At 58.4% G+C, this 25,000-nt stretch overlaps 2 non-coding genes across 2 annotated transcripts; both read left to right on the top strand.

Annotated features, from left to right (window-relative positions):
* The first annotated feature begins 18,255 nt into the window (after nt 1-18,255).
* LOC131869115 (5S ribosomal RNA) lies at nt 18,256-18,374 on the top strand. The gene has a single exon (XR_009367510.1). It is a non-coding gene; the product is annotated as a 5S ribosomal RNA (ribosomal RNA).
* A 5,915-nt stretch (nt 18,375-24,289) lies between these two features.
* On the top strand, nt 24,290-24,408 carry LOC131869148 (5S ribosomal RNA). Its single transcript, XR_009367543.1, has one exon. It is a non-coding gene; the product is annotated as a 5S ribosomal RNA (ribosomal RNA).
* Nucleotides 24,409-25,000: the final 592 nt, after the last annotated feature.

Genomic DNA, 25,000 nt, shown 5'->3' on the forward strand with positions numbered 1-25,000 from the left:
GTGAGAGGCTGCAGGGTCGACTCAGAGAGGTCTATGCATGTGAGAGGCTGAAAGCAAGGTCAACTCGGAGCGGTCTATGCATCGGGCGCGCTTGGGGCGACTACCAGTGCCAACCCCTTATCCCGCGACGCGTCCGACAAAGAGAACGTTCCAAGGCGGCAGAGGAGGTTACCAGCCGAAGGATGCAGTAGCAATAACAGGTATAGTTCCGCGGCGGCCGAGAAGACTCACCGCATAGGAATCGGGATGCGAGGCGAGGGATGCGGCGGGAAGGCCCCGACGGCTAAACGGAAGAGGCTGCAGGGCCGCCTCGGAATGGTCCAAGCATCGGACGCGATTGGGACGACTACCAGTGCCAACCCCTTATCCCGCGATGCGTCCGATACACAGATAGTTCCAAGGCGGCCGAGGAGCCTCACCGCATATCAATCGGGGTGCGAGGCGAGGGATGGGGCGGGAAGGCCCCAACGGCTAGACGGAAGAGGCTTCAGGGCCACCTCGGAATGCTCCAAGCATCGGACGCGCTTGGGGCGACTACCAGTGCCAACCCCTTATCCCGCGATGCGTCCGATACACAGATGGTTCCAAGGCGGCCGAGGAGCCTCACCGCATAGCAATCGGGGGTGCGAGGCGAGGGATGGGGCGGGAAGGCCCCAACGGCTAGACGGAAGAGGCTTCAGGGCCGCCTCGGAATGGTCCAAGCATCGGACGCGCTTGGGGCGACTACCAGTGACAACCCCTCATCCCGCGATGCGTCCGATACGAAGATGGTTCCAAGGCGGCCGAGGAGCCTCACCGCATAGCAATCGGGGTGCGAGGTGGGGGATGCGGCGAGATGGCCCCAACGGCTAGACGGAAGAGGCCACAGGGCCGCGTCGGAATAGTCCAAGCATCGGACGCGCTTGGGGCGACTACCAGTGACAACCCCTTATCCCGCGATGCGTCCGATACGAAGATAGTTCCAAGGCGGCCGAGGAGCCTCACCGCATAGCAATCCGGGTGCGAGGTGGGGGATGCGGCGAGATGGCCCCAACGGCTAGACGGAAGAGGCTGCAGGGCCGCCTCGGAATAGTCCAAGCATCGGACGCGCTTGGGGCGACTACCAGTGACAACCCCTTATCCCGCGATGCTTCCGATACGAAGACAGTTCCAAGGCGGCCGAGGAGCCTCACCGCATAGCAATGGGGGTGCGAGGTGAGGGATGCGGCGAGATGGCCCCAACGGCTAGACGGAAGAGGCCACAGGGCCGCCTCGGAATAGTCCAAGCATCGGACGCGCTTGGGGCGACTACCAGTGACAACCCCTTATCCCGCGATGCATCCGATACGAAGATAGTTCCCAGGCGGCCGAGGAGCCTCACCGCATAGCAATCGGGGTGCGAGGCGAGGGATGCGGCGAGATGGCCCCAAAGGGTAGACGGAAGAGGCTGCGGGGCCGCCTCGGAATAGTCCAAGCATCGAACGCGCTTGGGGCGACTACCACTGCCAACCCCTTATCCCGCGATGCGTCCGATACACAGATAGTTCCGAGGCGGCCGAGGAGCTGGGGGATGCGGCGAGATGGCCCCAACGGCTAGACGGAAGAGGCTGCAGGGCCGCCTCGGAATAGTCCAAGCATCGGACGCGCTTGGGGCGACTACCAGTGACAACCCCTTATCCCGCGATGCGTCCGATACACAGATAGTTCCGAGGCGGCCAAGGAGCCTCACCGCATAGCAATCGTGGTGCGAGGTGGGGGATGCAGCGAGATGGCCCCAACGGCTAGACGGAAGAGGCTGCAGGGCCGCCTCGGAATGGTCCAAGCATCGGACGCGCTTGGGGCGACTACCACTGCCAACCCCTTATCCCGCGATGCGTCCGATACACAGATAGTTCCAAGGCGGCCGAGGAGCCTCACCGAATAGCAATCGGGGTGCGAGGCGAGGGATGCGGCGAGAAAGCCCCAACGGCTAGAGGGAAGAGGCTTCAGGTCCGCCTCGGAATGGTCCAAGCATCGGACGCGCTTGGGGCGACTACCAGTGACAACCCCTTATCCCGCGACGCGTCCGATACACAGATAGTTCCAAGGCGGCCGAGGAGCCTCACCGCATAGCAATCGGGGTGCGAGGCGAGGGATGCGGCGAGAAGGACCCAACGGCTAGACGGAAGAGGCTTCAGGGCCGCCTCGGAATGGTCCAAGCATCGGACGCGCTTGGGGCGACTACCAGTGACAACCCCTTATCCCGCGACGCGTCCGATACACAGATAGTTCCAAGGCGGCCGAGGAGCCTCACCGCATAGCAATCGGGGTGCGAGGCGAGGGATGCGGCGAGAAGGACCCAACGGCTAGACGGAAGAGGCTTCAGGTCCGCCTCGGAATGGTCCAAGCATCGGACGCGCTTGGGGCGACTACCAGTGACAACCCCTTATCCCGCGACGCGTCCGATACACAGATAGTTCCAAGGCGGCCGAGGAGCCTCACCGCATAGCAATCGGGGTGCGAGGCGAGGGATGCGGCGAGAAGGACCCAACGGCTAGACGGAAGAGGCTTCAGGGCCGCCTCGGAATGGTCCAAGCATCGGACGCGCTTGGGGCGACTACCAGTGACAACCCCTTATCCCGCGATGCGTCCGATACACAGATAGTTCCAAGGCGGCCGAGGAGCCTCACCGCATAGCAATCGGGGTGCGAGGCGAGGGATGCGGCGAGAAGGACCCAACGGCTAGACGGAAGAGGCTTCAGGGCCGCCTCGGAATGGTCCAAGCATCGGACGCGCTTGGGGCGACTACCAGTGACAACCCCTTATCCCGCGACGCGTCCGATACACAGATAGTTCCAAGGCGGCCGAGGAGCCTCACCGCATAGCAATCGGGGTGCGAGGCGAGGGATGCGGCAAGAAGGACCCAACGGCTAGACGGAAGAGGCTTCAGGGCCGCCTCGGAATGGTCCAAGCATCGGACGCGCTTGGGGCGACTACCAGTGACAACCCCTTATCCCGCGACGCGTCCGATACACAGATAGTTCCAAGGCGGCCGAGGAGCCTCACCGCATAGCAATCGGGGTGCGAGGCGAGGGATGCGGCGAGAAGGACCCAACGGCTAGACGGAAGAGGCTTCAGGTCCGCCTCGGAATGGTCCAAGCATCGGACGCGCTTGGGGCGACTACCAGTGACAACCCCTTATCCCGCGACGCGTCCGATACACAGATAGTTCCAAGGCGGCCGAGGAGCCTCACCGCATAGCAATCGGGGTGCGAGGCGAGGGATGCGGCGAGAAGGACCCAACGGCTAGACGGAAGAGGCTTCAGGGCCGCCTCGGAATGGTCCAAGCATCGGACGCGCTTGGGGCGACTACCAGTGACAACCCCTTATCCCGCGACGCGTCCGATACACAGATAGTTCCAAGGCGGCCGAGGAGCCTCACCGCATAGCAATCGGGGTGCGAGGCGAGGGATGCGGCGAGAAGGACCCAACGGCTAGACGGAAGAGGCTTCAGGGCCGCCTCGGAATGGTCCAAGCATCGGACGCGCTTGGGGCGACTACCAGTGACAACCCCTTATCCCGCGATGCGTCCGATACACAGATAGTTCCAAGGCGGCCGAGGAGCCTCACCGCATAGCAATCGGGGTGCGAGGCGAGGGATGCGGCGAGAAGGACCCAACGGCTAGACGGAAGAGGCTTCAGGGCCGCCTCGGAATGGTCCAAGCATCGGACGCGCTTGGGGCGACTACCAGTGACAACCCCTTATCCCGCGACGCGTCCGATACACAGATAGTTCCAAGGCGGCCGAGGAGCCTCACCGCATAGCAATCGGGGTGCGAGGCGAGGGATGCGGCGAGAAGGACCCAACGGCTAGACGGAAGAGGCTTCAGGGCCGCCTCGGAATGGTCCAAGCATCGGACGCGCTTGGGGCGACTACCAGTGACAACCCCTTATCCCGCGACGCGTCCGATACACAGATAGTTCCAAGGCGGCCGAGGAGCCTCACCGCATAGCAATCGGGGTGCGAGGCGAGGGATGCGGCGAGAAGGACCCAACGGCTAGACGGAAGAGGCTTCAGGGCCGCCTCGGAATGGTCCAAGCATCGGACGCGCTTGGGGCGACTACCAGTGACAACCCCTTATCCCGCGACGCGTCCGATACACAGATAGTTCCAAGGCGGCCGAGGAGCCTCACCGCATAGCAATCGGGGTGCGAGGCGAGGGATGCGGCGAGAAGGACCCAACGGCTAGACGGAAGAGGCTTCAGGGCCGCCTGGGAATGGTCCATGCATCGCACGCGCTTGGGGCGACTACCAGTGACAACCCCTTATCCCGCGACGCGTCCGATACACAGATAGTTCCAAGGCGGCCGAGGAGCCTCACCGCATAGCAATCGGGGTGCGAGGCGAGGGATGCGGCGAGAAGGACCCAACGGCTAGACGGAAGAGGCTTCAGGGCCGCCTCGGAATGGTCCAAGCATCGGACGCGCTTGGGGCGACTACCAGTGACAACCCCTTATCCCGCGACGCGTCCGATACACAGATAGTTCCAAGGCGGCCGAGGAGCCTCACCGCATAGCAATCGGGGTGCGAGTCGAGGGATGCGGCGAGAAGGACCCAACGGCTAGACGGAAGAGGCTTCAGGGCCGCCTCGGAATGGTCCAAGCATCGGACGCGCTTGGGGCGACTACCAGTGACAACCCCTTATCCCGCGATGCGTCTGATACACAGATAGTTCCAAGGCGGCCGAGGAGCCTCACCGCATAGCAATCGGGGTGCGAGGCAAGGGATGCGGCGAGAAGGACCCAACGGCTAGACGGAAGAGGCTTCAGGGCCGCCTCGGAATGGTCCAAGCATCGGACGCGCTTGGGGCGACTACCGTTGCCAACCCCTTATCCCGCGATGCGTCTGATACACAGATAGTTCCGAGGCGGCCGAGGAGCCTCACCGCATAGCAATCGGGTTGCGAGGCAGATTATTGGGAAGGGAACCCCCTGGGATGCGGCTCAAGCAGTGCCCAAAGGGACTGGAATGCGGAATCACATCGAGAGACCCAAATGCTATACGAGGGCTCAAATCGAATTATCGATTTGGCCACGACATGGACGCATCGGAACGACTACCTTTGCCGAACCACTCGCAATTGCATCCATACCGAAACCAATAGACATTTCCGTTAGAGCCCTCGCATAGCATTCGGGAATCTCGCATGCCCCTCTAAATCGACCAATGCTGGCGCTCAACGAAAATCCGAGCGCTACCACCGTTCGAGCGCCAGCATTGGTCGAGTTAGAGGGGCACGGGGGAGAATGCTCCAGTCAACACCTCCCCTATATAAGTTGTCACGGGGCTAGACCGGCCTGCTGCCCAAACAAGCTTTTTCCTTCCAAAGGAGGTCAAACCTCATGCGGCACTGGCAAACCTTACTCACGACTTCCATTGCGGACAAGTCCTTTCTTGTTTCCAGACTACGCCATACCCTTTTCAAGTGTCCACCACCTGACCACATTAACACACACCCATGCGGAATAGAAGTGCATGCCAACCCTCTCACGGGTTTCCTTCATCCTGATGCTTCTAGCACTCCCTTCAAGTCCCCGACTCTACTCTAGCACTGTCTTGTTGCACCATCCTTGCACCCCTGGTACAAGCTTACAGGTCTCCTCGATGTCTTCGCCTTCTTGAGTCCCCCATAAGACCCTGACTACTAACACTGACCCATCCGGAACTCCTTAAGTCCTCCGGCTCCAACTTTGCACACTCCCTGAGCATGCCCAGTACTCCCACAGCACTGGCACCCCATGTTGGCCTCCCTCAGCTCCTCTGAACCCTCAAGCACCAAACATATCTCATGGGATGACTAGACTCCCTGAGCTAGCTTCCTGTTTGTCCATCTCCACACAATGAACACAACACTGGGGCAATAGATAGCTTTATTGTTATGAAGAGACGGCCCCTGGCTCGATCTACAAACAATTCCAACTCTGTCGTTGGTCACTACCCTGAATACTTCCCAAGCATCCAATTACAAGTTCCTGCCCCTAGATCAACGTCCACTCTTGAAACACCAGCACAGATACCACTGCACCTCGCCCCTGGCGTTAGCTTCTTAGATAGTCTCCTGATCCACGAAGACCCTGTCTCCTTCGGAACTCAACCTGGCGCACCACTGACTCCCTCCCGAGCCTGCGACGGCTTACCCAGTACACAACTCAGAACTCCTTCCTGAACAAGGACTCCAAGTCGCACTGCTTTGGGCCCCTGGCCTATGCCTACATGGCTTCACTGGTGAACCCGGTTCCCTGTACATCCTATGCACAATAACCAGCTCCATGCAAACACTCAGTCTAAGTCTCTCAGACTGACAAAACACCTTGCACTCCTACTTGGGCACCAAGCTCTTCGCTCCATGATCCAATCCAATATCCTTGGTCGCTGAACTCTCCTTCGACTCGGCTGTGCTCCCAGAGCAACTCGCCTATGGACCATGTCCACTTTTCGGTCATGCAACTCATCCATCTTTGTCACCCTCTTGGACTCGCCTCATGGCTTGGCTCCACATGAGCACACTTTCGGAACCCAGTCCCTACTGCCACATTTGACCCCCACTCTAGGGCCTTGAGATCCCGGATCTCAATACAAATCCCACTTCAGGTAACCTAGGTGCGTGCTCGGCACATCACCCCACTTGTTCCACAAGACACATGGACTTCCAGCTCTGCAACTCAACCCACATAGCTTGCCCAACTCTCAAGCTCCAACATTCCGATATAGATAGCCCATTGCACGGCCATCCCCCTTACAAGATCTTGGGTACTCCATTTCCCCAACCGGGACAATCCATTGCACGATCATCCTTCTCGCAAGAGCCTAGGTACTCCACTTCCCTAGTCCTCGGGTCATCGATAACTCCCCGGGAGTCATCCCCAACATTGGCTCAGTTACTCCGCTTCACTGAGATAGGGACCATGAGAATGCCTCCACCAGTAAACCTCACCATCCAATGATAAGGCGGGGTTACTCTACTTCACCCCTAATGTCCATGTAGGACCTCTATCTCCCTGAGACTAGAGGGCAGGGTTACTCTTCTTCACCCCTAGGAGGAGGTGTCTACCGCAGACCACCTTGGTGCACTCCTGGCACTCGGCTATTCTTTCAACCGACCCCCATATATAAGTTTTTCGTCCAATTCTCACACAACTGTAGCTTGGCATTAACCCTTTGTCAATCACCACAACTTCCACCTGCTGAGAATAACAAGGGACTTACAACCCCAGAAGCCTACTGATCTCCCTGAGACAGCAGCCCCTTACATCCTCCCCCACTTAAAACAGGCGACGTCCTCGGCGCCGGACCATTCGACCCGAGTCTCGTCCTTCGCAACATTAGGACCTGTTAAAAGTGAACTTCGGATTCACTGTGCCCTGCACTTGTATCGTTTTTGTCCCTGACATACTTGATACTTGCCAGCATACCCCATACTGGACTTTCACTTGCATGAATCCCATCCATGGCTAACTCGCTTCGGCAACCCCCTGAGTCTAACTCACTGCCTCCGCACTGATCTTGTGAAGACACACTCTTGCCTCCAACTGATCTCTGCTGCTAGTCCCTGACTCAACAACATATTGCAAGAACCTAGTCCTTGACTTCCACTGAGCTGACTGTCCTTGTTTGAACATCCGTGAAACAACTCTGTGATATTCGACTGCACCATGCCCCATACCGGCTTCTACATCTCCAAGACTCCACCGTTTGCACCGCAACACGACAGAACACCACAAACCATGCTCACCTCTCAACTCAGCCACTAGTGCCATCCTCGACGACACCCTTGTCTTCCAACTTCCACTGCTCCCGGATCCAATCCTAGCATCCACTGAAAGACACGCCTGCTACCAACCCTGTTGTGCAAGCCCCTGGTATCTGGCCACCCTGAAGACACATACTCCACTGACCAAAACACCCAACTGACTTCCCAAGTCGCACATTCAACCTTCAGCTCTCAACTTCCTTTCTGTAGTGCCATCCTGATTGCCTGTTGACTGACCCCGGTGCGCCCCGCGTCTTATCCTTGTCCCCAACAACTCAACTCAAGAACAACAACCAACATACTCCCATTGATCCACCTCTAGCTGCACATGATCCTCCTGGTACTTGTCAATCACTTCCACCTCCTTGGTGTACTCTCGCAAACCCACACCTCATGAGTCTGCCTAGGTGCACTTCCCTGAAGACACCCATCTTGCATTGCATCCCACACATTCGATCTTGTCTACTTCAATCTGCTGTACTACTTTGTCTGACTGATGCACTGTCCATGGAACGCCCTGCGCCCTCGGTGCTGCAACCCAAAGAAACTACCAACGTCATTCAGCCGACCAACCTCTCGTGCATAATGCCTCTGCAATCCACACCCAATGTGGGCAAGGTACTCACTCCTTCCCTTGACTTTCTCTTGTGACGGTCCCATCTTTGGTTCCCAACCTTCAGACCTAACCCGCCACAAATTCATACCTCAGATCATGTCCCAGACACAATCCTACATCTTAGGTGCACTTCCCTGAAGACACCCAACTCTTGCATTACATCCTACACATTCGGTGAACTCACTTCCATCCATTGTGCCACTTTGTCTGACTGACGCACTGTCCACGGAACGCCCTGCGCCCTCGGTGCTGCAACCCAAAGAAGCCATCAACATTTGTAAGCTAGCCAACCTCTTGTGCCCGATGCCTTTGCAAACCACATCCAATGTGGGCAAGGTACTGCCTCTTTCCCTTGACTTCCTTTGTGACTTGGCCCCTCACTGGCTTTCCACCATCGGACCTGCTTCGCCACCCAATTTGCACCTCGGATCATGTCCTGGACACAACCCTACACCACACTGGGAATGACCTTACGCCATCCACAGCCCAAATTGTTACACCTCGAACCCGTCCTTGACAAGATCCTACACCACACTGTACCATACAGCTCCATTGATTTCACCTCGGATCCGTCCTTGACAAGACCCTACACCACACTGCTCCTCGCAGCTCCTAACCCCTTTGACTGGTCTTAAATGCCACTACCCTTGGACACTACCATATCAAATCTTGCGGCCCTGCCGACTGCTTCCAGCACTGAACCCAGTTCAATACCGACTCACACCTTGCCTACTTCGCTCCACTCGAACTACTAAGGCACTTCCCGTGCAAGATTTTCCCAACCAAGAGATCCACTCCGGATCCCTTGTCGCTCCACTAGCATAGTCCCTTCCCGATGGAACTCGGCCCCAGGCACAAACTCCAACCAGCTGACTACCACTCATGGAACTCGGCCACGGACTTCACCATCCTTATCCCTACCTGGATTGGCCTCCCATTTTTAGTGACCACGCCCTGCTAGCCACCCTGGTCTACCTGTCCTCGACACTGCAAACCACAATCCGCCTTCGCAGTCTTCCTCTGACCACTTGATAGCCCAGCTACCTCAGCTCATCTAACTGGCCCTGCCAATTATTATGCTCTGATACCAACTGTCACGGGGCTAGACCGGCCTGCTGCCCAAACAAGCTTTTTCCTTCCAAAGGAGGTCAAACCTCATGCGGCACTGGCAAACCTTACTCACGACTTCCATTGCGGACAAGTCCTTTCTTGTTTCCAGACTACGCCATACCCTTTTCAAGTGTCCACCACCTGACCACATTAACACACACCCATGCGGAATAGAAGTGCATGCCAACCCTCTCACGGGTTTCCTTCATCCTGATGCTTCTAGCACTCCCTTCAAGTCCCCGACTCTACTCTAGCACTGTCTTGTTGCACCATCCTTGCACCCCTGGTACAAGCTTACAGGTCTCCTCGATGTCTTCGCCTTCTTGAGTCCCCCATAAGACCCTGACTACTAACACTGACCCATCCGGAACTCCTTAAGTCCTCCGGCTCCAACTTTGCACACTCCCTGAGCATGCCCAGTACTCCCACAGCACTGGCACCCCATGTTGGCCTCCCTCAGCTCCTCTGAACCCTCAAGCACCAAACATATCTCATGGGATGACTAGACTCCCTGAGCTAGCTTCCTGTTTGTCCATCTCCACACAATGAACACAACACTGGGGCAATAGATAGCTTTATTGTTATGAAGAGACGGCCCCTGGCTCGATCTACAAACAATTCCAACTCTGTCGTTGGTCACTACCCTGAATACTTCCCAAGCATCCAATTACAAGTTCCTGCCCCTAGATCAACGTCCACTCTTGAAACACCAGCACAGATACCACTGCACCTCGCCCCTGGCGTTAGCTTCTTAGATAGTCTCCTGATCCACGAAGACCCTGTCTCCTTCGGAACTCAACCTGGCGCACCACTGACTCCCTCCCGAGCCTGCGACGGCTTACCCAGTACACAACTCAGAACTCCTTCCTGAACAAGGACTCCAAGTCGCACTGCTTTGGGCCCCTGGCCTATGCCTACATGGCTTCACTGGTGAACCCGGTTCCCTGTACATCCTATGCACAATAACCAGCTCCATGCAAACACTCAGTCTAAGTCTCTCAGACTGACAAAACACCTTGCACTCCTACTTGGGCACCAAGCTCTTCGCTCCATGATCCAATCCAATATCCTTGGTCGCTGAACTCTCCTTCGACTCGGCTGTGCTCCCAGAGCAACTCGCCTATGGACCATGTCCACTTTTCGGTCATGCAACTCATCCATCTTTGTCACCCTCTTGGACTCGCCTCATGGCTTGGCTCCACATGAGCACACTTTCGGAACCCAGTCCCTACTGCCACATTTGACCCCCACTCTAGGGCCTTGAGATCCCGGATCTCAATACAAATCCCACTTCAGGTAACCTAGGTGCGTGCTCGGCACATCACCCCACTTGTTCCACAAGACACATGGACTTCCAGCTCTGCAACTCAACCCACATAGCTTGCCCAACTCTCAAGCTCCAACATTCCGATATAGATAGCCCATTGCACGGCCATCCCCCTTACAAGATCTTGGGTACTCCATTTCCCCAACCGGGACAATCCATTGCACGATCATCCTTCTCGCAAGAGCCTAGGTACTCCACTTCCCTAGTCCTCGGGTCATCGATAACTCCCCGGGAGTCATCCCCAACATTGGCTCAGTTACTCCGCTTCACTGAGATAGGGACCATGAGAATGCCTCCACCAGTAAACCTCACCATCCAATGATAAGGCGGGGTTACTCTACTTCACCCCTAATGTCCATGTAGGACCTCTATCTCCCTGAGACTAGAGGGCAGGGTTACTCTTCTTCACCCCTAGGAGGAGGTGTCTACCGCAGACCACCTTGGTGCACTCCTGGCACTCGGCTATTCTTTCAACCGACCCCCATATATAAGTTTTTCGTCCAATTCTCACACAACTGTAGCTTGGCATTAACCCTTTGTCAATCACCACAACTTCCACCTGCTGAGAATAACAAGGGACTTACAACCCCAGAAGCCTACTGATCTCCCTGAGACAGCAGCCCCTTACATAAGTTATTTGTCCGATTCTCGCACAACCGTAGTCTGCCTCGTCGAATCAAACAACGGTCCCAGATTCCGACTTCCGTTCCGTAGAGACCCAAAAGCTAGATGGAGGCTCGCAAGAAAGAGAGTCGGCGCATAGCAATCGGGTTTCTCGAACGTTTAGGGACCGAGCTCACTTGCGGATAGGGCAAAATCCGCCAAGCAACCCAAAAGCTAGACGGGGGCTCGAATCGAATCGCCTAGGCGGCCACAACAACGACGTGTTGGATCGACTACCAGTGCCAAACCATTCAGCAAGACTAGTCTGTGTCGAGGCCGGATAGAGATTCTCAGAGAGCGCCCGTATAGCATTTAGGAGACCTGCCGCGTCCCTCACACTCGACAAATGGTGGTGCACGTTTATAAATCCGAGCGATCCCAACCCTTTCAAGCACCAACATCGGTCGAGATAGAGGGGCACGGAGGGGGCTGCGTGAGACAACACAGTCCCCTATATAAGTTATTTGTCCGATTCTCACACATCCGAAGAATGGTCATCAAATCGGACAACAGCCCAAACTTCCGACTTCCGTCCCAGAAAGCCCAAGAGCTATCTAAAACGTTCATGGCCGGAACTCGATCGCGGCTATACCAGTCCGCCAAGCAACCCAAAAGCTAGACTGGAGCTCTAGTCGAATCACCTCTGTGGCCATTGCAAGGACGTGTTGGAGCGACTACCATTGCCGAACCATTCCGCAGGTCGAGTCCATACCAAGGCCGCATAGAGATTCACGATGAGCTCCTGCATAGCAATCAGGAGACTTGCCGTGTCCATCACAATCGATAAATCCTGGTGCAAGATTTTTGCATCCGAGCGCTCCAACCAGTCGAGCACCAGCATCAATCGACATAAACGGGCACGGGGGGAGGATGCTCGAGAACACTACCTCCCCTATATAAGTTATTTGTCCGATTCTCAAGCAGCCGAAGTCTGGTCATCGAATCGGGTCAAAGACCACAACTTCCGACTTTACCCACAATGCAAGTCATCGAATCGAACATCGGCCCCCGAGTCGGACTCCATGCGTATGTCAGGTCATCGGACCCAAATTCCGCCTTCCTGCGCATGGCGGGCCATCAATATCAACTCGGTCATCGGACCCAAACTCCGCCTTTCTGCGCATGGCACGCCTTCAAATCGGTCATCGGACCCAAATTCCGCCTTCCTGTGCATGGCGGGCCATCAACATCAACTCGGTCATCGGACCCAAATTCCGCCTTTCTGCGCATGGCACGCCATCAACTCGGTCATCGGACCCAAATTCCGCCTTCCTGCGCATGGCAGGTCATCGGACACAAATTCAGACCTCGCCAATATGCCTACGTATCGAATCGGTCATCGGACCCAACTTCCGACTTCATCCATACTGTAGGGTCTTTGAGGTTGGCGCGGTGCGCTCAACCCGGGGAGTCGACCCATCGAAGCATACACCTCCCCTATATAAGCTATTTGTCCGATTCCCACACCTGTGTAGTTTGCACCTCTGACCAGGACATCGACCCCAACTTCCGAACTCGACTGCAACGACGGCACCAGCGCCTTGGTGCGCACCTTGCGACGCACAGTCCCAACATTCGCCTTCCTGCACATGGCAGGTCATCGGACCCAAATTCCGACCTCGCGAGTATGCCTACATATCGAATCGGTCATCGGACACAACTTCCGACTTCATCCATACCGTAGGGTCTTTGAGGTTGGCGCGGTGCGCTCAACCCGGGGAGTCGACCCAACGAAGCATACACCTCCCCTATATAAGCTATTTGTCCGATTCCCACACCTGTGTAGTTTGCACCTCCGATCAGGACATCGACCCCAACTTCCGAACTCGCCTGCAACGACCGAACCAGCGCCTTGGTGCGCACCTTGCAACGCACAGTGCCAACATTCGCCTTCCTGCACATGGCAGGTCATCGGACCCAAATTCCGACCTCGCGAGTATGCCTACATATCGAATCGGTCATCGGACCCAACTTCCGACTTCATCCATACCGTAGGGTCTTTGAGGTTGGCGCGGTGCGCTCAACCCGGGGAGTCGACCCAACGAAGCATACACCTCCCCTATATAAGCTATTTGTCCGATTCCCACACCTGTGTAGCTTGCACCTCCGATCAGGACATCGACCCCAACTTCCGAACTCGACTAAAAAGACCGCACCAGCACCTTGGTGTGCACCTTGCAACGCACAGTGCCAACATTCGCCTTCCTGCACATGGCAGGTCATCGGACCCAAATTCCGACCTCATGAGCATACCTACTAATCGAATCGGTCATCGGACCCAACTTCCGACTTCATCCATACCGTAGGGTCTTTGAGGTTGGCGCGGTGCGCTCAACCTGGGGAGTCGACCCATCGAAGCATACACCTCCCCTATATAAGCTATTTGTCCGATTCCGACACCTGTGTAGTTTGCACCTCCGCTCAGGACATCGACCCCAACTTCCGAACTCGCCTGCAACGACCGAACCAGCGCCTTGGTGCGCACCAAAAGTGCGCACTTTTGGAGGGCACTTTTGTGCGCTCCAAAGGTGCGCACTTTTGGAGGGCACTTTTGTGCGCTCCAAAGGTGCGCACTTTTGGAGGGCACTTTTTGGAGGGCACTTTTGTGCGCTCCAAAGGTGCGCACTTTTGGAGGGCACTTTTTGGAGGGCACTTTTCTGCGCTCCAAAGGTGCGCACTTTTGGAGGGCACTTTTTGGAGGGCACTTTTCTGCGCTCCAAAGGTGCGCACTTTTGGAGGGCACTTTTTGGAGGGCACTTTTCTGCGCTCCAAAGGTGCGCACTTTTGGAGGGCACTTTTGTGCACTCCAAAGGTGCACACTTTTGGAGGGCACTTTTTGGAGGGCACTTTTCTGCACTCCAAAGGTGCGCACTTTTGGAGGGCACTTTTTGGAGGGCACTTTTGTGCGCTCCAAAGGTGCGCACTTTTGGAGGGCACTTTTTGGAGGGCACTTTTGTGCGCTCCAAAGGTGCGCACTTTTGGAGGGCACTTTTGTGCACTCCAAAGGTGCGCACTTTTGGAGGGCACTTTTCCTGCGCTCCAAAGGTGCACACCTAGGTGAGCACCTTCGACCACACCTTGTAGCACACCAAACTCTGACTTTCGACTTCATCCGCAATGCAGGGTCTTTGAGGTTGGCGCAATGCGCACAACCAGGGGAGTCGACCCATCAAACCCAACACCTCCCCTATATAAGCTATTTGTCTGATTCTCATACATGCGTAGCCTGCAGGAGCAATTAGGACATCGACCCCAACTTTCGGCTTCTAAACGAAAACAAGGTCTTTGAGGTTGGTGTAATGCGAACAACTAGGGGAGTCAACCCATCAAACCCAACACCTCCCCTATATAAGCTATTTGTCTGATTCTCATACATGTGTAGTCTACAGGAGCAATTAGGACATCGACCCCAACTTTTGACTTCTTAACGAAAACAAGGTCTTTGAGGTTGACGTAATGCGCACAACCAGGGGAGTCGACCCATCAAACCCAACACCTCCCCTATATAAGCTATTTGTCCGATTCTCATACATGTGTAGCCTACAGGAGCCATTAGGACATTGACCCCAACTTTTGACTTCTTAACGAAAACAAGGTCTTTGAGGTTGGCGTAATGCGCACAACCAAGGGAGTTGACCCATCAAACCCAACACCTCCCCTATATAAGCTATTTGTCTGATTCTCATACATGTGTAGCCTGCAACAACGATTAGGACATCCACCCCAACTTCTGAATTCGTCTGCGTTGACCGCACCAAAGGTGCACGCCTTGGTGCTCACCAAAATCCGACTTCCGACTTCTTCTGCTATGCGGGGTCTTTGAGGTTGGCGCAGTGCGCACAACCAGGGGAGTCAACCCACCGAATGCAACACCTCCCCTATATAAGCTATTTGTCTGATTCTCATACATGCGTAGACTGCAGCAATGATTAGGACATCCACCCCAACTTTTGACTTCTTAAACAAGACAGGGTCTTTGAAGTTGGTGCAGTGCACACAACCAGGGGAGTCGACCCATCAAACGCAACACCTCCCCTATATAAAGCTATTTGTCCGATTCTCATACGTGTAGTCTGCAGCAGCGATTAGGACATCGACCCCAACTTCCGAATTCGTTTGCATTGACCGCACCAAAGGTGCACGCCTTGGTGTGCACCTTGGAGTGCACTTTGGTGCTCACCTCGGTGCACACTTTGGTGTGCACCTCGGTGTGCACCAAAGGTGCGCACCTTGGAGTGCACCAAAGGTGTACACTTTGGAGCGCACCACATAGGGTCTTTGAGAGGTTGGCGCAGTGCGCACACCAAGGTGGGTGTTGAGGTGCGTGCCGAGGTGGGTGGGTGCTAGGGTGCGCTCCATGGTGGGTGCCAGGGTGGGTGCGTGCTAGGGTGGATTCCAAAGAGGGTCATAGGGTGGGTGCCAAGGTGGGTTGGTGATATAGTGGGTTCAAAGGTGGGTACTAGGGTGGGTTCCAAGGTGGGTCACAAGTTGGGTGCCAGGATGCGTGGGTGTTAGGTTGGGTGCCAAGGTGGGCTCCTGCGTGGGTGGGTGCTAGGGTGGGTTTCAAGGTGGACGCGAGGGCGGGTGCCAAGGTGGGTAACAAGTTGGGTGTTAGGATGGGTGAGTGCTAGAGTGGGTGCCAAGGTGGGTGGGTGCTAAGGTGGATGCCAAGGTGGTTCACAGGGTGGGTGGGTTCTAGGGTGAGTTCCAAGGTGGGTCACAGGTTTAGTGCTAGGGTGCGTGTCAAGGCGGGTGTCGAGGTGCCTGGGTGCTAGGGTGTGGATGCCAATGTGGGTCATAGGGTGGGTACTAGGGTGGGCTGCAATGTGGGTGCCAAGGTGGGTAACATGCTCGGTTGGTTCTAAATTGGGTGTCAGGGTGGGTGTGCACCCACCTTGCCCGAGGTGGGTGCCAAGGTGCCAGTGTGGGTGGGTGCTAAGGTGGATGCCAAGGTGGGTGAGAAGGTGGGTGATAGGTTGAGTGGTAGGATGGGTGGGTGCCAAGATGGGTCACAGGGTGGGTGCAAGGGTGGGTAGGTGCTAGGGTTGGTGTCAGGGTGGGTGGGTGCTAGGTTGGGTTCCAAGGTGGGTGCGAGGGTGAGTGTCAAGGTGGGTCACAGGTTAGGTGCTAGGATGGGTGAGTGCTAGGGTGCAAAGGTGCCAGGGTGGGTGCTAGGATGGGTCGATGCTAGGGTGAGTGGCAAGGTGGGTCCACAAGTGTCAAGGTGGGTGCCGAGGTGGGTGCCAACTTGGGTTCCAAGGTGGGTGCCAAGTGGGCGACTGCTATGGTGGATGCCAAGGTGGGTCACGGGGTGGGTGCCAAGTTGCTAGGTTGTGTTCCAAGGTGGGTGCCAACGTGGCTGCTAGGGTGCGTGGGTTAAAGGGTGTGTCACAACGTGGGTGCCAGGATGGGTGCGCACCCACACTGGCCAAGACGGGTGCAAGGTTGGGTTCCAAGCCCGGTCACAGGCTGGGTGCTAGGATGGGTGGGTGCCAAGGTGGGCACCAGGGTGGGTGCACCCACCCTGGCCAAGGTGGGTCACGGGGTGGGTCCTAGGGTGGGTAACAGGGTGGGTACTAAGGTGCGTGCCAAGGTGGGTCATGGGGTGGGTGCCAAGGTGGGCACCAGGGTGGGTGTGCACCAACCCTAGCCAGGGTAGGTCACGGGGTGGTTGTCGGGGTGGGCGTCAAGGAGCCAAGGTGGGTGGCAAGTAGCCAAGTTGCGTGCCAAGGTGGGTGTCGGGGTGGGTGCCAAGGATCCAAGGTGGGTGCCAAGGAACCAAGGTGGGTGTCTGGGTGGGTGCCGAGGTGGGAGCCAGGGTGGGTCCCAAGGTGAGTGCAAAGGTGGGTGCCAGGGTCAAGGTGAGTGCCAATGTGGGTTCCAAGGTGCCAGGGTCAGGGTGAGTGCCAATGTGGGTTCAAAGGTGCTAAGTTGGGTGCGAGGTTGGGTGCGAGGGTGGGTGGGTGCCAAGGTGTGCTAGGTGGAAGCCCGGGTGGGTCGGCATCCCATGGGTGTCGAGTTGGGTGCCTGATGGGTGCTTCTTGTCAAGTTTTAGTCGTCGGGACTCATTTCGAGCCTTAGAGGTCGTTTCTTGTCCGGTTGCCCTGTCTTCGACCTGGGAACCCAATTTTGGTCCTCGGGTCCCATTTTTTTTTGTCTCGCATCCCACTTTTGGCCTGTGGCCTTTTCGGGGTCGATTCTCGTTTTGGGCATCAGAGCATGTTTCTTCTCCTAAAACCCAATATTTGTTTATTAAGTCTCGGAACACATTTTTGTTCTCGTGGACCCATCATGGGTCTTGGAACGCATTTGTGGTCCTTGGGTCCCATTTTGCATCCCGAAACTTGTGTTTTGGTGCTTGATCCCTATTTTGGGTGCCCACCTTGCACCAAGTGCGCACCCGGGGCAAACCGAGCGCCTTGGTGCACCGGGGCAAGATCGAGCGTGCACCCGAGGCGCCCCGAACATGCACCAAGGTGCACTCGGCCCACATGTGAGCGCAGGTCGTTGCGCCCGAGGTGGTGTGTGGGCACCGCGTTGCAGACGGGACACTGCACGCACACGACGCCCCGTCCAGGTGCACGCACGTAGGCCGGGCCGGGTGCACACCCGACGCCCTAGCAAGGTGCGCGCACCCGGGCAGGGCTCACACTTGGCGAACGGGGCGCACTTCGCGAGGGAGGGTGTGCACCTCGACGGGGGTGGGTGGCCGGGGTGGATTCGCACGTGGGTCGCGGTTTGCTAAGTACACACTGCGACAAGCTCATAACGGGTGCGATCATACCAGCGTTAGTGCACCGGATCCCATCAGAACTCCGCAGTTAAGCGCGCTTGGGCCGGAGTAGTACTAGGATGGGTGACCTCCCGGGAAGTCCCGGTGTTGCACCCTTTCTTAGTTTTTCGCCGGGCGTCGCAATGCTATTTGAATAAACCTTTTGCCCGTTTGCGTTCTCGTCGGGGCCGGGCCGGGCCGGGGTGCGCTGCCCGCACTACCGCGCGCGCGGGGGCGACACCGAGCGCGCACCCGAGGCGCCCCGAGCACACAGGCCACGGTGCAACCCGGGCGTTGTGCGCGCACCCCGGTGCGCCCGAGGTGCTGCGCGCGCACCCAGGTGAAATCGGTGTGCACCTCGGCCAGTGCGCGCTCGGTCGAGTCGCGCACGTTGGCCAAGGTGCACGGTGATGTTTCTTACTCTAAGGTTCCGCACCAGACGCCCGGGACAGGTGAGCGAAGCTGGGCGGGGCCGGGTGCGCGGCCGGGGCAGGTGCACGCAGCTGGAGAGAGCTTTGGAGCACACCAGAGGTGCGCACCTTGGAGCACACTTCGGAGCGCACCAATGATGCGCTCCATTCAAAAGTTTCCTGAAAAGGCAAAAAAAGTTGAGATTATAGAATTTCCCACTTGAGAGATTGTAAAAAAAAAAAATTTAAAATGAAGGAAACGCGGGTGCCAAGGTGTGCGCGCCCGGGTGCGCAGCCCAGCCAAGGTGTGCGCACCAAGGCGCCCACCCTGGCGAAGGTGCACGCAAGGTGCGCACCCGAGGCAAACCGGACAATTAACCCAACTTTCGACTTCGCGCGCACCTGCGCACCTTGGAGCGCACTTCGGAGCGCTCCTTGGTGCGCACCAATCTTGGGCACCTCGGAGTGCACCATGGCGCCCACCAAGGTGCGCACCCGGGGCAAACCGAGCTCCGACTTCGTGCGCACCTTGGAGCGCACGAAAGGTGCGCACCATGGCGCCCACCAAGGTGCGCAGCCCAGCCAAGGCGTGCGCATCAAGGTGCGCACCCTGGCGAAGGTGCGCACCCGGGGCAAACCGAGCTCCGACTTCGTGCGCACCTTGGAGCGCACAAAGGGTGCGCAACCCAGCCAAGGTGTGCGCACCCCGGGCAAACCGAGCTCCGAATCGTGCGCACCTTGGAGCACACTTCGGAGCCCTCCTTGGTGCGCACCGATGTTGCGCACCTCGGAGCGCACCCGGGGAAAACAATGCAATTAACCCGACTTTCGACTTCGTGGGCACCTCGGAGCGCTCTCGGGTTCGCACCTCGGAGCACACCGAGGTGCGCACCTTTGATGCGCTGCCTTCACCAATTTCCAGAAAAGGCAAGAAAACATTGAGAAGGTGTGCGCACCGAGGTGCCCACCCTGGCGAAGGTGCACGCGAGGTGCGCACCCGGGGCAAACCGGGCTCCGACTTCGTGCACGCCATGCTGCGCACCTTGGAGGGCCATGGTGCGCACCTTGGAGCACACTTCGGAGCGCTCAATGGTGCCCAACCCAGCCAAGGTGCCCACCGCGGCGAAGGTGCACGCGAGGTGCGCACCCGGGGCAAACCGGGCTCCGACTTCGTGCACGCCGCACCTTGGAGCACACTTCGGAGCGCTCCTTGGTGCGCACCAGGGCGCGCAACCCAGCCGAGGTGCCCACCCCGGCGAAGGTGCACGCGGGGTGCGCACCCGAGGCAAACCGGGCTCCGACTTCGTGCACGCCATGGTGCCCACCGCGGCGAAGGTGCACGCGAGGTGCGCACCCGGGGCAAACCGGGCTCCGACTTCGTGCACGCCGCACCTTGGAGCACACTTCGGAGCGCTCCTTGGTGCGCACCAGGGCGCGCAACCCAGCCGAGGTGCCCACCCCGGCGAAGGTGCACGCGAGGTGCGCACCCGGGGCAAACCGGGCTCCGACTTCGTGCACGCCATGGTGCCCACCGCGGCGAAGGTGCACGCGAGGTGCGCACCCGGGGCAAACCGGGCTCCGACTTCGTGCACGCCGCACCTTGGAGCACACTTCGGAGCGCTCCTTGGTGCGCACCATGGTGCCCACCAGGGCGCGCAACCCCGCCGAAGGTGCACGCGAGGTGCGCACCCGGGGCAAACCGGGCTCCGACTTCGTGCACGCCGCACCTTGGAGCACACTTCGGAGCGCTCCTTGGTGCGCACCAGGGCGCGCAACCCCGCCGAAGGTGCACGCGAGGTGCGCACCCGGGGCAAACCGGGCTCCGACTTCGTGCACGCCATGGTGCGCACCAGGGTGCCCACCGCGGTGAAGGTGCGCACCCGGGGCAAACCGGGCTCCGACTTCGTGCACGCCGCACCTTGGAGCACACTTCGGAGCGCTCCTTGGTGCGCACCAGGGCGCGCAACCCAGCCGAGGTGCCCACCCCGGCGAAGGTGCACGCGAGGTGCGCACCCGGGGCAAACCGGGCTCCGACTTCGTGCACGCCATGGTGCCCACCGCGGCGAAGGTGCGCACCCGGGGCAAACCGGGCTAGGACTTCGTGCACGCCGCACCTTGGAGCACACTTCGGAGCGCTCCTTGGTGCGCACCATGGTGCCCACCAGGCCGCGCAACCCAGCCAAGGTGTGCGCACCAAGGTGCACGCGAGGTGCGCACCCGGGGCAAACCGGGGTCCGGCTTCGTGCACGCCGCACCTTGGAGCACACATCGGGGCGCTCCCGGGTTCGCACCGGCGTTGCGCACCGTGGTGGGCACCTCGGAGCGCACCGTGGTGGGCACCTCGGAGCACACCAAGGTGGGCAGCGAGGTGCGCACCTTTGATGCGATGCCTTCACTAATTTCCATAAAAGGCAAAAGAAAACGAGATTTTAAAATTTCCGTTTTGAAAGATAGTGAGAAAAAGGGAATGCTGGTGCCATCTTGAGCCCGCCCTGGTGCGCAGCCCAGCCAAGGTGTGCGCACCAAGGTGCCCACCCTGGCGAAGGTGCGCGCCCGGGCAATTAACCCAACTTCCAACTTCGCGCGCGCCAGGGTGGGAGCGCACCCAACAACCGGGCCTGGGAAGAGCCAATGCGAGAAACCCCACCAAACGCTCTGACAAAAAAAGAGGGGGCGCTCCAGTAACCCCGCTTCGGAGCGCACCCTGGGCAAACCCAGCCAGGGTGCCCACCCCGGCCAAGGTGCAGGCGAGGTGCGCACCCGGGGCAAACCGGGCTCCGACAACGTGCACGCCGCACCTTGGAGCACACTTCGTAGCGCTCCCGGGTGCGCACCTCAGAGCACACCAAGGTGGGCAGCGAGGTGCGCACCTTTGATGCGCTGCCTTCACTAATTTCCAGAAAAGGCAAAAAAAAGAGGAGATTTTAAAATTTCCGTTTTGAAAGATAGTGAAAAAAACGGAACGCGGGTGCCATCTTGAGCCCGCCCGGGTGCACAGCCCAGGTAAGGTGCCCACCCTGGCAAAGGTGCGCACCCGGGCAATTAACCCTACTTCCGACTTCGTGCGCGCCAGGGTGGCAACCGGGCCTGGGAAGAGCCAATGCGAGAAACCCCACCAAACGCTCCGACAAAAAAAGAGGCGGCGCTCCAATAACCCCGCTTCGGAGCGCAGCCGGGGCAAACCCAGCCAAGGTGCCCACCCCGACGAAGGTGCACGCGAGGTGCGCACCCGGGGCAAACCGGGCTCCGACAACGTGCACGCAGCACCTTGGAGCACACTTCGAAGCACTCCCGGGTGCCCACCGGCGTTGCGCACCGTGGTGGGCAGCGAGGTGCGCACCTTTGATGCGCTGCCTTCACTAATTTCCAGAAAAGGCAAAAAAAAATGAGATTTTAAAATTTCCGTTTTGAAAGATAGTGAAAAAAACGGAACGCGGGTGCCATCTTGAGCCCGCCCTGGTGCGCAGCCCAGGCAAGGCATGCGCACCAAGGTGCCCACCCGCGGTGCACACCCGGGGCAAACCGGGCTCCGACTTCGTGCAGGCCGCACCTTGGAGCACACTTCGGAGCGCTCCTTGGTGCGCACCATGGTGCCCACCAGGGCGCACCCGGGGCAAACCGGGCTCCGACTTCGTGCACGCCGCACCTTGGAGCACACATCGGAGCGCTCCCAGGTTCGCACCAGCGTTGCGCACCTTTGATGCGCTGCCTTCACTAATTTCCAGAAAAGGCAAAAAAAAACGATATTTTAAAATTTCCGTTCTGAAAGATAGTGAAAAAAACGGAACGCGGGTGCCATCTTGAGCCCTTCCTGGTGCGCAGCCCAGGCAAGTTGTGCGCACCAAGGTGCCCACCCTGGCGGAGGTGCGCGCCCGGGGCAAACCGGGCTCCGACTTCGTGCACTGCATGGTGCCCACCAAGGCGCGCAACCCAGCCAAGGTGCCCACCGCAGCGAAGGTGCACGCGAGGTGCGCACCCGAGGTGCACACCCGGGGCAAACCGAGCTCCGACTTCGTGCACGCCGCACCTTGGAGCACACTTCAGAGCGCTCCTTGGTGCGCACCAGGGCGCGCAACCCAGCCAAGGTGCTCACCCCGGCGAAGGTGCACGCGAGGTGCGCACCCGGGGCAAGCCGGGCTCGGACTTCGTGCACGCCGCACCTTGGAGCACACATCGGAGCGCTCCCGGGTTCGCACCAGCATTGCGCACCTTTGATGCGCTGCCTTCACTAATTTCCAGAAAAGGCAAAAAAAAAAAAAAAACGAGATTTTAAAATTTCCGTTTTGAAAGATAGTGAAAAAAACGGAACGCGGGTGCCATCTTGAGCCCGCCCTGGTGTGCAGCCCAGGCAAGTTGTGCGCACCAAGGCACCCACCCTGGCCAAGGTGGGTCACGGGGTGGGTCCTAGGGTGGGTAACGGGGTGGGTACTAAGGTGCGTGCCAAGGTGGGTCATGGGGTGGGTGCCAAGGTGGGCACCAGGGTGGGTGTGCACCAACCCTAGCCAGGGTAGGTCACGGGGTGGTTGTCGGGGTGGGCGTCAAGGAGCCAAGGTGGGTGGCAAGTAGCCAAGTTGCGTGCCAAGGTGGGTGTCGGGGTGGGTGCCAAGGATCCAAGGTGGGTGCCAAGGAACCAAGGTGGGTGTCTGGGTGGGTGCCGAGGTGGGAGCCAGGGTGGGTCCCAAGGTGAGTGCAAAGGTGGGTGCCAGGGTCAAGGTGAGTGCCAATGTGGGTTCCAAGGTGCCAGGGTCAGGGTGAGTGCCAATGTGGGTTCAAAGGTGCTAAGTTGGGTGCGAGGTTGGGTGCGAGGGTGGGTGGGTGCCAAGGTGTGCTAGGTGGAAGCCCGGGTGGGTCGGCATCCCATGGGTGTCGAGTTGGGTGCCTGATGGGTGCTTCTTGTCAAGTTTTAGTCGTCGGGACTCATTTCGAGCCTTAGAGGTCGTTTCTTGTCCGGTTGCCCTGTCTTCGACCTGGGAACCCAATTTTGGTCCTCGGGTCCCATTTTTTTTTGTCTCGCATCCCACTTTTGGCCTGTGGCCTTTTCGGGGTCGATTCTCGTTTTGGGCATCAGAGCATGTTTCTTCTCCTAAAACCCAATATTTGTTTATTAAGTCTCGGAACACATTTTTGTTCTCGTGGACCCATCATGGGTCTTGGAACGCATTTGTGGTCCTTGGGTCCCATTTTGCATCCCGAAACTTGTGTTTTGGTGCTTGATCCCTATTTTGGGTGCCCACCTTGCACCAAGTGCGCACCCGGGGCAAACCGAGCGCCTTGGTGCACCGGGGCAAGATCGAGCGTGCACCCGAGGCGCCCCGAACATGCACCAAGGTGCACTCGGCCCACATGTGAGCGCAGGTCGTTGCGCCCGAGGTGGTGTGTGGGCACCGCGTTGCAGACGGGACACTGCACGCACACGACGCCCCGTCCAGGTGCACGCACGTAGGCCGGGCCGGGTGCACACCCGACGCCCTAGCAAGGTGCGCGCACCCGGGCAGGGCTCACACTTGGCGAACGGGGCGCACTTCGCGAGGGAGGGTGTGCACCTCGACGGGGGTGGGTGGCCGGGGTGGATTCGCACGTGGGTCGCGGTTTGCTAAGTACACACTGCGACAAGCTCATAACGGGTGCGATCATACCAGCGTTAGTGCACCGGATCCCATCAGAACTCCGCAGTTAAGCGCGCTTGGGCCGGAGTAGTACTGGGATGGGTGACCTCCCGGGAAGTCCCGGTGTTGCACCCTTTTTTAGTTTTTCGCCGGGCGTCGCAATGCTATTTGAATAAACCTTTTGCCCGTTTGCGTTCTCGTCGGGGCCGGGCCGGGCCGGGGTGCGCTGCCCGCACTACCGCGCGCGCGGGGGCGACACCGAGCGCGCACCCGAGGCGCCCCGAGCACACAGGCCACGGTGCAACCCGGGCGTTGTGCGCGCACCCCGGTGCGCCCGAGGTGCTGCGCGCGCACCCAGGTGAAATCGGTGTGCACCTCGGCCAGTGCGCGCTCGGTCGAGTCGCGCACGTTGGCCAAGGTGCACGGTGATGTTTCTTACTCTAAGGTTCCGCACCAGACGCCCGGGACAGGTGAGCGAAGCTGGGCGGGGCCGGGTGCGCGGCCGGGGCAGGTGCACGCAGCTAGAGAGAGCTTTGGAGCACACCAGAGGTGCGCACCTTGGAGCACACTTCGGAGCGCACCAATGATGCGCTCCATTCAAAAGTTTCCTGAAAAGGCAAAAAAAGTTGAGATTATAGAATTTCCCACTTGAGAGATTGTAAAAAAAAAAAATTTAAAATGAAGGAAACGCGGGTGCCAAGGTGTGCGCGCCCGGGTGCGCAGCCCA

Source organism: Cryptomeria japonica, unplaced genomic scaffold, assembly GCF_030272615.1.
Source record: "Cryptomeria japonica unplaced genomic scaffold, Sugi_1.0 HiC_scaffold_235, whole genome shotgun sequence".
NCBI lineage: Eukaryota > Viridiplantae > Streptophyta > Pinopsida > Cupressales > Cupressaceae > Cryptomeria > Cryptomeria japonica.